The 14,840-nt window shown below is 37.4% G+C and overlaps 1 pseudogene; it reads left to right on the forward strand.

The window, feature by feature from the left end:
• Positions 1 to 566: 566 nt before the first annotated feature.
• On the forward strand, positions 567 to 1,520 carry LOC126611913 (protein IQ-DOMAIN 17-like; annotated as a pseudogene).
• The last annotated feature ends 13,320 nt before the right edge of the window (positions 1,521 to 14,840 follow it).

Here is a 14,840-nt window from a genome sequence, read left to right on the forward strand (position 1 = left end):
CTGGGAAGTTGCTCGTGAGTTCCCAAAAACAAAACCGTGAGGGAATGGTAAGTCCAAAACGGACAATATCGTGCTATGGTGGTGGAGTTGGCCCGGGAAGTGATCTGCCCCGGGCCGGGATGTGATAGACCCCCTCATCAGCCATTTTTGCAAAATCAGTTTCAAATATATGTAGAATTAGTTTTGTATACTGTTTACCAAAATCAGTTGTTTTGTGTTAGTAGAATCAGTTAAGTATAAATAAATAAAAAAATAAAAAATAAATAAATAACTATATACATGTCAGTCCAAACCCTCATCGACCATTTTTGCATAATCAATTTTAAATATATGCAGAATCAGTTTCATATACTTTTTAGTATAATCAGTTTGTATAATTTTAATAGAATCAATTTGTTTTATGTTAGTCGAATCAATTTGTATACTTTAAAAAAAATTGTATGCATGTCAGTCCAAGCCCTCATCGACTATTTTTGCAGAATCAATTTTATAATCAGTTTCGCATACTTTTTTGTGGAATCGGTTTATATAATTTTAGTATAATCAGTTTGTATACTTCACAGCTGTAAATGCAGCTGGGTTTTAGTTTTACTGTATTATCTCATGGGGAAGAAGGGAGGCACTTCCTGGTTGACTGCTGTCAAAAGGGCTTTCAGATCTCCCACTAAAGACGACGAAGATTAAAAGAAAAGAGAGAAGCGAAGGTGAATTGTCAGAAAACCCACAAATTTAAACCAACAAGAAACCGTGACCCAAGAAGCAGCTGCGGAGCAAAAACATGTTTCAGCAGCTGCAGACCAAAAGCATGTTTCAGCAGCTGTAGAGCAAAAGCACGTGCTTGCTGTGGCGGCGCCTACGGCGGATGCGGCAATGGCTACTGCCCACGCAGCCGCTGAGGTAGCTCGGCTGACTAGGCCTTTCAATCATGCCAGAGAACACTATTACGCCGTTGTTATCCAGACAGCTTTCAAAGGATACTTGGCAAAGAGGGCGATTCGTGCGCTTAAAGGGCTTGTGAAGTTGCAGGCCTTGGTGAGAAGCCACAATGTGAGGAAGCAAGCAAAGATGACGCTTAAGTGCATGCAGGCTCTGGTTCGGGTGCAGGCTCGGGTGCTCAATCAACGCACCAGGCTTTCTCACGAAGGCAGCAGACAATCTGCGTTTAGTGACACCACTAGTAGCGTTTAGGAATCGGGGTATCTTCAAGACATTTCAGATGGGAAATCCATGCTACCGGACTTCGTGGCCCATCATCTCAAGATGGGGGAAAGCAAAAGAAAAACAGAAAACAAAAGGTCCAGCAGCAACCAGGCTGAAAGCAAAAGCACAGCAAAAAACAGAAAGAAAAGCAGAAAGCAAAAGAAGATAAAAAGAAGCAGACATAATTACGTTGGTGATGGCATGCAGAAAAGAGAATTATGAGCGTGACCCATTGAGCAGAGGGTTGGATGTATTTTTGAATGATGTAATTTATTTTTCTTATCTTTCGGAGACATATGTATAACCTCATCAAAGGGTAATCATAAAAAATAACAAAAAAAACAACAACAACAAGCCCAAAATAATGGGCTGCAATGTCATGTGGAGGGCGAAGACCCATAAGACCAAAAGAGCCAGGCCCTATGGCTCCAAATTTATTCGGCACCCTGCCGCTATTATCACCAACCAGGTGATCAAAAGTACGCCCAGTACTTCCAAATTTATTCGGCACCCTACCGCTATTATCACCAACCAGGTGATCAAAAATACGTCCAGTACTCCCAAAATTATTCAGCAGCCTGCCGCTATTATCACCAACCAGGTGATCAAAAGTACGTCCAATACTCCAAAATTATACATGAGCATCACTCATGTCAATCATACATAAACATTCATGACAGTCATTCATGTCAACATTCATGAGCATCACTCATGTTAACATTCATGAGCATCACTCATGTCAACATCCATGAGCATCACTCATGTCAATCAACATAAACATTCATGAGCATCACTCATGTCAATCTAGCTTCGAAAGCTTCATTTACAGAGCTCTAGCTGAAAAGCTTCATTTACAAAAGCTCTAGCTTCAAAAGCTTCATTTACAGAGCTCTAGCTTCAAAAGTTTCATTTACAAAGCTCTAACTTCAAAAGCTTCATTTACAAAGCTCTAGCTTCAAAAGCTTCATTTACAGAGCTCTAGCTTCGAAAGCTTCATTTACAGAGTTCTAGATTCGAAAGCTTCATTTATAGAGGTCCAGCTTCGAAAGCTTCATTTACAGAGCTCTAGCTTCAAAAGCTTCATTTACAAAAGCTCCAACTTCGAAAGCTTCATTTACAGAGCTCTAGCTTCAAAGCTTCACTTGCAAAGCTTCACTTACAAAGTTTCAGTGCATGGGGACTACATGGATTCAATTTGAAGTCTCCAGCCAACAGACCCTATTAACTGAAGACTTGGGGGACTACATTATGTACCATATATTGGGCCTCAACTGGGCCTCATGAAAAATACTTGGGGGACTTAGCCCATTATTTATGTACTGAGGAGCGAGCCCTTATTCTATAAAAGGGACTCCCTCACTTTCATTAGAGAGCACCCATCACTTATGCATTGAGGAGCGAGCCCATATTCTATAAAAATGACTCCCTCACTTTCATTAGAGAACAACCCATCACTTATGTATTGAGGAGTGAACCCTTATTCTATAAAAGGGACTCCCTCACCATTATTAGAGAACATCGCCGCCTGCTGAGCAATCGTCTCGCCGCGAGCATCGACTCTAGCCTATCATTTATGTATTAAGGAGTGAGCCCTTATTCTATAAAAGGGACTCCCTCACCTTCAACGCCACAAGCCGAGCCAACTAAGGCAACATAAGCCACAAACAGAGCAGCCTCGCAACATGTGCTACTTCTAGTTGAGCATCATTTCAGATTGGGCACTACCTCATATCGAGTATCAGTTCTAGATGACATCTAGTTACTTCGGCCCACACATGGACTGAATTTCAAGTCTCCAGCCAAAAGACTCTCTTGACTGAAGATTTGGGGGACTCAAATGTAATTATGTAATAAATGAAGGGGAAAATATGTAATAAGTGAGGAGCCCTTATTCTATAACATGACTCCTTACTCTCCTCATTAGAGGAGGCCAATTCTTAGGCCATGGGAAAGAAGCTCAGATCCTCACATACAGAAGCTCTCTCTCCCTCACACAGAGAAATACAATATCAGTGTAGACGTAGCCCAAACATTGGGGGTAAATCACGATACATCTTGTGTTCTTTACTTTATTGCAAATTCAGGGTCGGATTTATGTTGTTCCAAGACCCCTCCGATTTTGTATCAACATACAAAACCAGAAAAATGAACTTCGATCCCTTGTGTTTTAAATAGATGCAATCATCCATCTTGTTCTCAACAAAAGCATGAGCAGTGAGTACTTGATAAAATTTGAGAAACCACTGTCTAGATTCCAGTTTAAGTCCATAAATTGACTTATTTAGTTTGCAGACCATATTCTCATTCCCATTTTCAGCAAATCTAGGAGGTTGGACCATATATATGTCTTCCTCTAAATCACCATTCAGAAAAGCAATTTTAACATCCATCTGGTGTAGTTCCAGATCAAAATAAGATGTCAAAGCCATGATGATCCTCATGGAATCTTTGGAAGAAACAGGTGAAAACATGTAATTGTAATCAATCCCTTCTCTCTGAATAAAGCCTTTGGTTACTAACCGAGCCTTGGATCTCTCTATTCTCCCAGCATCATCTCTTTTAGTTTTATGAACCCACTTGCAACCGATTGGTTTAGCATTTGGATTTGAGTTCACAAGGGTCCATACCTTATTCTTGGCCATGGAATCCAATTCTTCCACCACTGCTTTCTTCCATAATGCAACTTGAGGACATTGAATTGCTTGTTGATAGGTAACTGGATCATCTATGTCACCTATGTCAAATTCTGCCTCTTAGAGATAGACATAACCAACTGAAATTGCTGGTTTCTTGACTCTACTTGACTTTCTCAGATTCAATTGATCACTCACTTGACATGTATCATTCTTAGTGTGAGAACTTTGAACATTTAGGGATATATCTCGTGCATAAGATGTAACATCCCACATCGCCCAGGGGAATGGATCCTGTAAGCCTTATATGTATATTCTCATCTCTACCTAGTACGAGACCTTTTGGGGAGCTCACTGGCTTCGGGTTCCGTAGGAACTTCGAAGTTAAGCGAGTTCGTGCGAGAGCAATCCATGATGGGTGACCAACTGGGAGGTTCTCATATAAGTTCTCAGAAACAAAACCGTGAGGGCGTGGTCGGGGCCCAAAGCAGACAGTATCGTGCTACGGCGGAGTCAAGCCTGGGATGTGGTTGGGGCCAAGACGGGGATGTGACAATTTGGTATCATAGCCAATCCATGGCCGAAAATGTACCAACGAGGACGTCGGGCCCCTAAGGGGGGTGGATTGTAACATCCCATATCGCTTAAGGGAGTGGATCCTGTAAGCCTTATATGCATATTCCCATCTTTACTTAGCACGAGGCCTTTTGGGAGATCACTGGTTTCAGGTTCTATTGGAACTCTGAAGTTAAGCGAGTTCACGCGAGAGCAATCCCATAATGGGTGACTCACTAGGAAGTTCTCGTGTGAGTTCCCAGAAACAAAGCCGTGAGGGCGTGGTCGGGGCCCAAAGCGGACAATATTGTGTTACGACAGAGTCGAGCCCAGGATGTGGTGGGAGCCTGGGCCAGGATGTGACATATGAAGCATCTCTATGTTCACTTTGTATTTCAGCACCTATTTCATTTGTCATATCTTCATCAAAATCAGCTTCCTCTACCTGAGTTCTTAGCAGCACTGAAATATGATTGTAGTCCATTGGAACCAAGCCATTAAGTTGTTCTGATTCTTCAAACTTAAAAGTATCTTGTACTAGATCTGATACATCTTGGTCTTCTAAGAAAACTTCATTATGAGTATCTTGGATTCCTGTCTGTGCTTGAGGACAATAAAACTTGAAGCCCTTAGATTTGTCAGAATACCCCGCAAAGTAGCATGAACTGGTTCTAGAATCAAGCTTTTTCTCATTTGGATTGTAAAACCTAGTTTTTGCTTTGCAACCCCACACATGAAAATGATCAAAACTTGATGTTCTGCCAGTCCATAACTCAAAAGCTGTCTTTGGTACTGACTTTGTAGGTACCCGGTTCAACACATAGTTAGATGTCTTCAATGCTTCTCCCTATAAGAAACCACGTAGCTTTGACCTAGAAATGAGACTCCTAACCATTCCTATCAAGGTTCGATCTCTTCTCTCTGCTATTCCATTTTGTTGGGGTGTACCTTGAGTAATGTACTGGGCCATAATACCTTGTTGCTCAGGAAATTGTGCAAAATGACCCTTCTGTTGCCCTGCCTCAGTGTTTCTGCCAAAATATTCCCCTCCTTTATCTGTTAGTTATTGAAATTTAATGAATTCTCTTTTCCGAATCTCATTGGGTTCTCTGATACAACACATAAATGCTCTAATTTTCTTGATTATTTTATGATCCTATCCTTTCTTTTTACTCTTTTAACTTTTTATTACGACCCATTGGGTTTGCATAACCAAAAAAATTATTCAAAGGATCTACAAGAAGATCAAAAAATACGAGATTGTATCCGAATATATTTTCCCTCTCGTCAAGATCGAACATCAATTGCAACGATTCGATAAATGGCTCATTGGGATAGATGAACAATACTCCCCCTAGAAACGTATAAGAAGTTTTCTCCTCGTACGGCACGAGAAAATTCAAAATATCTGTGAGATTCGGGTCACAATTTGCATCGATTAAACAAATCGTTGGAATTCCCAAAGTGATACATTCTCGAAGAATCGTATATTTTGCTTGCTGATCAACGATTATTACAATATCGAGTAACCCCGTCATATATTTAATTCTGCCGAGATATGTTTGCAAGTGAAATAATTGTCTCTTCAACACAACCGCATCCCTTTTCGGAGGACGGTTGAGTCTCCCCATCTTTTGTTCTGTTCTTAAGTCCCTAAACTTATGAAGTCTCGTTTCTGTATTATACCAATTCATTAACATACCATTGAGCCATTTTTTTATTAACATAATGACACCAAGCCTTTATTGCAGCCCGTGCTACTAAATCAGCAGCTTTATTTTTTGTACCAACAATTAAGAATTGTTTTCCCCTACTTGCTGCATCAAAAACTAAATCACAAGCTTCTGATAAAAACTGAGCAGTTCTAGTAAGATTTATAATTCCTTTACGCTTTGCAGAGATATAAGGTGCCATTCTAGGATTCCATTTCCGAGTACCATGACCAAAATGAACTCCTGCTTCCATCATCTTTTCCAAATTGATGTTCCAATATCTTCTTGTCATTTCTCCCCACACTTCTTTTCTTCTCTTTTTTTTTCTTAAAAAAAAAATGAGATGAAGTACCCTGAAAATAGAAATAAATAATTGTTCCCATGGAACCTTCTCTTCTAACGGAAATTGGTCATTGATACGGATCCAAACTGTTCATTTCTTTCCATTCGTTAGTATCTTTATTACTATTACCAAATCAAATGACCGTAAAAGGATGAATTCTCTCTTTCGAATCATTAAATCCCATAAGGGATAAATTCACTCTTAGGAATCCTAAAAATGATTGTTTTGATGTATCATGTAAATTCTTTTAAATGCAAAAATAAAATAATTCTCTGTGGTGGAACAAAATATCTCTCATTTCCCCCTCGAATAAATTCTTCTTTTGGGTTTCCAAAGGAATGTTGTTATGCCTTGAATGGTGCACTAATCTTTTGAATCTAGTACCAACATGTATGATCAGTGGCAAAGCCACGTGAAGGCGAGGAGTGGCGGCCGCCACTCCCCTCGCTGGAAAAACAAGGCTGGAGTGCTGGCTAGCCCCTCCCCTCCTGCTCCTGCTCTTCATCTCCTCCGGTGCTGTCTCTGTCTGCATCTGCTCTGCGCGCAGCAGAGCTGCATTCAATTTTTTTTTTCAAAACACCGAGGCCAAAATGACGTAGTCGAAAATCGCCACTAAGAGTGAGAATTCCGATCGATTTTTGGAACCTGCTGCGCTGCTGGGTTTTGATATCAAGGGAAGACGACGATCTTATTTTGTTTAGAACCCAACGACATCATTTACATTATTATATGCTTTGGTTATAAAACTCAATATTCCTTTAATGAAACAGTGCACTTTGGCTCCTTTATTTTCATTTTTACTTTTTAATTCTATTGATGTGGTTTCTTTTCCAACCGCAGTACTCGTGCACAGTTAAAATTATCTTCCCTCCGTCTCATTTGTTTAAATTTTTAGACTTAAGAAAAACAAAAGGTTGTCACTTGGTACTACGGTCTGGTGATATTCATTTTCACTTAAAAGTGAGAGGTCTTAGGTTCGAATCTTGTACATGGTGAATTCGATACCAAATTAGATTATCCATCATGTGGCTTAGCCAAACTGCCCCTCCATTAGGTTGTTCATCGTGTGGCTTAGCAGAACTCGCCTTCCCCTTAGTGTAAAAATATCGATGTACTCAAAAAAAAAAAAACAAAAGGTTGATGTTTGTTATTGTGTTTTTTTTTTAATTCTTGTTATTATTTCTAGTAATTAAAATTATTTTATCTTATTTTCTTTTAATTCTTGAGAAATAATGACTTCAGAACTTGTCTCATATATACAAAAAGTTTTGTGGGGAAAGGTATTAGTGTTCATATTATGTGAGAAATGTTTTTGTTTTTATTGAAAGAAATGTACAACAATTGTGTGATAGTTTGGATGTTTATATTGAAAGATGATCTTGCATTTATTGATAATGAGCTTATTATGCGATATCATGACATAAAACCTTGCCGATAACAATTACAACTTGTTTGTATCGATAACTTATGAACAAATTTTTTTTCAGAATCTACTAACGCTTTTAAATTCGGCCCCTCCCCTCGAAAATTCCTAGCTTCGCCACTATGTATCATCCCCCCTAGAACAACGTTCTCTTTCAAACCTTTCAACCAATCGATACGACCCCGGAGAGCGGCTTTTCCTAAAACTCGAGTAGTTTCTTGAAAACTAGCTTCGGATATGAAACTTTGAGTATTTAGAGATGTTTTTGTTATTCCTAATAATATGGCTCGGTAACAAATTGCTTCTTCCAAAGCGTGCCCCATTCGTTCAGCTTGCAGCAATCCAATTAGTTCTCCATGTGAAAAAACATTAGACATTCCATCTTCTGAAACCAACATTTTTGATGTTATTTGACGTACAATAATTTCTATATGTCTATTATGGATCTGCACCCCCTGAGATCTATAAACCTTTTGGATCTTATTAACCAATGAGATATGACTTTGCATTATAGTTAGCTCAGCACCAATCATAAATCCCCAAGGAATTCCAAGAATTCTTGTTATACACTCGTTCCAACCCTTAACTCTCTTTTCTAGGTTCATCGATATTGAATCAATCGAACACACCTCTAAAACCTGTTCAACTTTTGGAAGGCCCTGCATTATATCACTAGATCTAGATTTTTCATATATAAATGTAACGAATGTATCTCCTTCGGAAAGGATTTCTCCATAATGTCCATGAATAGTTGCTCCTGGAGTGGCTAAATAGGGCTTCACTGATCTTATTACTACATAGTCAATTTGAACAATTATAACTTGCCCCGATTTTAGGTGTGATCCTTTTTTGGCTATACATAGATTTTCACAAATAAACTGCCTCAGGCTAATTATTGTGGATATCACAATAATTATGATTATAATTATGATGGAGAAAATGCCAATTCAAATTGAATGAATTCAAAAGTATGTTCGTATCGGAATTAGAAATTCTTTCGTTTTCATCCATTAAATAATATTGAAATACTTGAGAAGTCTGTTTTAAATTGGCGAGTTGCAAATATTTAGTTAACGAAATCTGATTATGAGTTATTAAATGGTAAAATGAATAAAAATTATCAATTTGAGAGGTTGTTCCGAAAGGGCCTAACGAATTCGTAATTGGAATTAGAAGATCTCTTTTAATTGATTCTTTTATCCCATTGTAATATTTTAGATCGTTGAAGGGACTCATTTGAAAACAACTGTATGATGACAAAATTATCAAAGATTGGGATTCTTTACTTCTATTCAACATCGTACGAAAAGTTCCTTGATTTTGGCTATGGCTAAATGGTTGTTGAATCCTTGCCTTGGAATAAATAGAATCAAATGGATTGATATTGGTACTATCTGATCTATTATCAGAGGTTAATCCTGAACCTAACGGATCATTCCTTTTTCGAATATACGAAGTATGGGATTTCACTAAGTTGATTATTAGGAAATCTTGAATCAGACCATTTGCACTTACTTCAATAAAGGAAGAGTGGGCCTCCTCGATAGAATTTTTTTTTATCTTGGTCCCAGTTCAATAGTAAACAGGTTCGAACTAATTGAATACTTGTGCCAGAAATTCCCTGAATTGGTTTACCATTTCCATAAAGTATATAATTTACAACTCTAAGTTCTAGATTATCCCTTTCCTGCAATGGATCCTGGGGGAAAAGTGTTGCTAAATTTATACCATCCACTATTTCATATATGATTACTGGTTGAACCAAAACAAAATACTTTTTCTTGGTGGGTGTGATCCATTGGACATAAATCCAATTTTTCAATTTTTTTTATTCCTTAGAATTTTTTTTTACCATTCCCGATGGTATCAGGATGTCGTTGTGTAGGAATATCTTATCCATCTCTCCAGGAAAATGGATATCTCCAGAAATTATTTTTAGTTCAATCCTTTTTTTTTTCTCTCCATTCAAACCAATCTGCCTACTCGGCTTCTTGTATTTAAAGTGATTTGTGTATCTATCCCAATGATACTATTGTTCTGTACCATTATCGACGAAGACTCTGGTAAAATATGCACTTCCTCATGAATGAAAAAAAATCAATCTACTTTTGTTTGATATTTTAGCTTAAATTCTTTGACTCCCAGATACTCAATTAAATCCTTTTTTTTTTTAGGATTGAATGCAACCTATGGTTCTATATTTAGTATTTCCTGAACTCTTTATTCTGAATTGAGGATCATCGAAATAAGCAAGAATACTATTTCTACGAAAAATACCATTTATGGGTATTTCAATCGAAATACCGGGACGGGGCATTAGTTCTTTCTCTCGTTCTTGAATCGATTGGAATGGAATGATGAATCTATTTCTTCGCCTCTTTGTCAATAAAAAAAACATCAAAATTATCATGGAGAATAGTAGGAAGTATGAGATTACAATGACCCGTATATATGATTCGATTAAATTTTGAATAATCAGGAATACTACTTTCTTTTTACCAGAAAGATTCAAACTGTTGTGTTTCACTTGATCATTATTTATTGTATTTACTAAAAGGCTAGAAATATATCTTCCTTCAGCAGAAAGAGAATGAACGTTCGTTTGATCATAATCCTTTTGGAGTGAAAAAGGGACTGCACTGGATTTGCACGAACCTCCTGATAATATCCACAAATGACTTGTTTTTGGTAAAAGATGTACATTACTATACGTAAATTCCGGCGTGGCATACATCAGTACTCCAGTGCATTTCTCCCTCTGAATCAGAATAAATATGTTTTTGAACCCTCTCTTTAAAATTTAAAGTATATGCTCCTGCGTGAATCTCGGCAATCACTTGTTCTGATTCTATATATTGATCATTTTGAACTAAAATCAAACTTTTGGGTGGAATAGTCACATTATGTATAAAATTTTCACTCTCAATAGTTACATACAAGTCTATATAACATAGAAAAGCAGGGTGCCCATGACATGTATGTGTGGGATGAACCAAATCCTCGTTGAATTTTATTTTTCCATTAGAAGGGGCTCATACATGTTCTACAGTACCCCTTGTGAACACTCCACCGGCATGAAAAGTTCTTAATGTTAGTTGAGTGCCTGGTTCTCCAATAGATTGACTTGCAATAATACCTACAACTTTTCCCAATTCGACCATGTCGCCCTGAGTGGGACTCCTGCCATAACATAATCGGCAGATCCAAGATGTACTCTTACAAGTAAAGGGGGTTCGGATAGATATTGGTTGTGTTTGAAAGGTTATGAATCGAGTGACAAGTCCAATCCCAATATCTTGATTTCGAACGGTAATGCATCGTGGGCCTATATATATATATATATATATCGTCTGCTAATACACGGCCAATCAATGTTTATATAAAAATTCTTTCCGACATCATCCCATTTTGAGGACTCATAGAAATGCCTCATATGGTGTCACAATCTATTCTATGTACAACAATGTGTTAAACTACTTCAACAAGTCTGCGTGTAAGATATCCAACATCCAATGTTCGTACAGCAGTATCCACAACCCCTTTTCAGGCTCCGTAACAAGAAATGATATATTCTGTTAAAGACAGTACTTCACGTAAATTACTTTGAATAGGTAAATCAATCATTTGTCCTTGTGGATCCGACATTAATCCTCTCATACCTACTAATTGGTGTACTTGGGATGCATTTCCTCTAGCTCTTGAAAATGACATCATATGGACTGGATTAAAGGGTTCTGTCATCCTAAAAATTAGGATTCAATTCTTATCGCAAATAGTCACTTGTAGCATACCATATCTCAATAGATTGGGGTAATTTTTCTACCGCGTGTACATTTCTATAATGATGGTGTTTTTCCAAAATAAAACTTTGTTGTTCAACATCTTGGACTAGCCATCCCTTAGAAGGTATTGTTAAAAGATCATCAATTCCTAATGAAATGGATGTAGCGGTGGCTTGTCGGAACCCCAAAGTTTTTACTTGATCTAGGATGTGTGATGTATATGCCATTTCGAAGTGATCTATTAATCTACTAATAAGTCGTTTAAAGCAGTTCCATCTTTCACTTTATTGTGAAATACCATATTGGCCCGTTCTGCCATAACTACCTCCCTATTCCGCTGAGTATGGGTTTGAGTCGATGATTGGAAGTTTTCTCGATCTTGATTCGCATAGAAATTCAGGAACTATAGTCCTAGGTGAACTAGAGAAACCCAAAATGACACGGGAGTCATAAAATTGCTTAGTTTAGATACCATATGATTAGGTACCATATGAGTAGGCTCAACAAAACCCTTGGATAGCTTCTTCGATTTCTCGATAAAGAGAAATATGACCAACTGTGGTTCAAACGTATATACAAATAATTTCTTTCTTTTTATACTTTTTACTATTAGATAGTGCCCATAAATCTCATGATAGGTACCTAAAGATTCATAATGAACTTCGATGGGAGTTTTTCTTTAAGTAATTTGATTCTTTTCTACCGATAAGCTCCAATTGCATCATAGGAATTACAAAAAAAAAAAAAAAAAGTTTCTTTCGTATACTTATAGTTATTATCATCAATTCTTTTATTTTGATAATTTCTTCGATTACATGGATTATACCTATTTGCACAAATACCTCGACGATTTCCACTCGTTAATACATAGAGCCCAATAAGCATATCTTGAGTTGGTATGGAAATAGGATCCCCAATAGCTGGAGACAAGAGGTTCATATGAGAAAACATAAGTAAACGGGCCTCCGCTTGAGCCTCCAAAGATAAAGGTACATGAACAACCATTTGATCACCATCAAAGTCTGCATTGAATCCCTTACAAACTAATGGATGTAAACAAATAGCATGTCCTTCTACTATAATGGGTTGGAACGCCTGTATGCCTAATCTATGCAGAGTAGGCGCCCTATTCAGTAATACGGGATGCCCTTGCATAACTTCCTGAAGTATTTCCCATACAACCGGCTATTTTTCCCGAATTTTACTCTTAGCAACTCCTATATTCGAAGCAAAGTGTTGTCTAATTAAACCACGAATTACAAATGTCTGGAAAAGCTCCATTGGTATTTTGCGAGGCAATCTACATCGAAGTAATGAAAGTGAGGGACCTACGACAATCATAGAATGTCCCAAATAATCGACCCGTTTGCCAAGCAGAGTCTCACGAAATCTTCCTTTTTTCCTCCAATTACATCTGAAAACGACTTGTAAACCTTATTATGACCGTCCCTCATTGGTTGTCCGCGGATTCCATTATCAAGAAGTGTATCCATAGCCTTTTGTACCAATTTCTCCTGACACATTACTAATTCCCCTGGCATAGATCTACTTGTTGTTAAGAGATCGATAAGAGTAGTGTTTCGATAAATAACTCTTCTATAGAGTTCATTAATATCTGAGCTCGTTAGTTTACCCCCATCTATATGAATGATCGGTCTTAACTCAGGAGGAAGAACTAGTAATAGACATAAAACCATCCATTATGGCTCTATATTTGTTCGAATAAAATGCTTAGCCAATTCTATGTGCCTAACCAAAAAATCCCTTCTTCTTCCAACTTTTCAATCTTCCCATTCATTACCCATGGGCCCCTTTTCCCCTAATTCTTTCCATTCTACCAACGAATAATGTATAATAATTCGCAAATCCAAATTGGGTAATTGTTCTCGGATAACACCTGCTCCAGTAGAAATTTCTCTATTTCAAAATGTATCGAAGCCCTGGGTAGTAAAAAAAGTGGGATGCTGTATTTCCAAGATTGGATTTCATATTCGAATGAACCTCGTAATCATAAGAAAGTAGGTTTTTTAGCTATGGGCCTAGCAAAAGAAAATTTTGGATAGGATCCTATAGGATCTCCCCCTTTCAAAACCGGACTTGAAAGTTTCCTCTCATTCGGCTCAAGTAGTTACACCAAATAAAGATAAAGATAGGGGTTCCCACTTTAAAATTCTATAAAACCACAACTACTCCTTACTCAAGTTCCCAAATAAGATCAAGCAACATTTCATTGATTCATTTTTCGTTTTATTAGATTTTCTAAATTCTTTATTCAATTTGACAGAAATTAAATGAAATGTGAAATTCTTGAGTAGTCTACTTCCCTTCGAATGATGAATCCCCCTTACATTAAAGTAAAGGAGTCCTTTAAAATTCATAAGGGATTTACTTGTTTATGTATCGTTCCATTCGATCTTTTAGGTCTCTACTTCGCCTCGACGGTTATGTCACGATATCCTTAAAGCCTACATGCGATGAATAGACTCCTGTAACCATGACATATTTGGACATAAACATAATTTAATTTAATTTCTTTCTAAACGAAAGGGAATGTTTAATTCCACAAAAGAAGTATTTTTTTTACGAGGTAAAACTATAAATTCCTATTTATTTGTTACTGAATCAACCATAGACCAATTCCCTTTTTACTTGGGAGTACTGAATACGCCCATAATTATGAGTTTCATGTTACTCCTACCAAGAGACATGTCAAATCCAAGGCATCCCAATTCGATTGAATGGGATCACAGTTTCTCATTCGGAATCTGTAAAAACAAAATTTTGATCAAATCAAACATTGCAATATACAAGGCCTTCTAATTCTTTAAGAGGTTTATCTAAAAGATTCACGATATAACTAGGAAGACGTTTCAAATACCACACATGGGTTACTGGGCATGCTAGTTTGATGTAGCCCATTTGATATCTTCGTATCCAAGAGTCAACAAATTCGACTCCACACTGTTCACAAAATCTTGGGTCTTTTTTTTCATCCCCGATTGCTTGATAATTTCCACAAGCACAAATCCCACTTTTTATAGGCCCAAAAATTCTTTCACAAAATAATCCATCTTTTTTCGGGTTTATTGGTTTTGTAATGAAAAGTATAGGGTTTTGTCACCTCTCCAACTACCTCTCCATTAGGTAGGGTTTTTTTTTTTGCCCAAGCACTTATTTGGTGAGGAGAAACTA

Source organism: Malus sylvestris, chromosome 17 (genome assembly GCF_916048215.2).
Source record: "Malus sylvestris chromosome 17, drMalSylv7.2, whole genome shotgun sequence".
Lineage (NCBI taxonomy): Eukaryota > Viridiplantae > Streptophyta > Magnoliopsida > Rosales > Rosaceae > Malus > Malus sylvestris.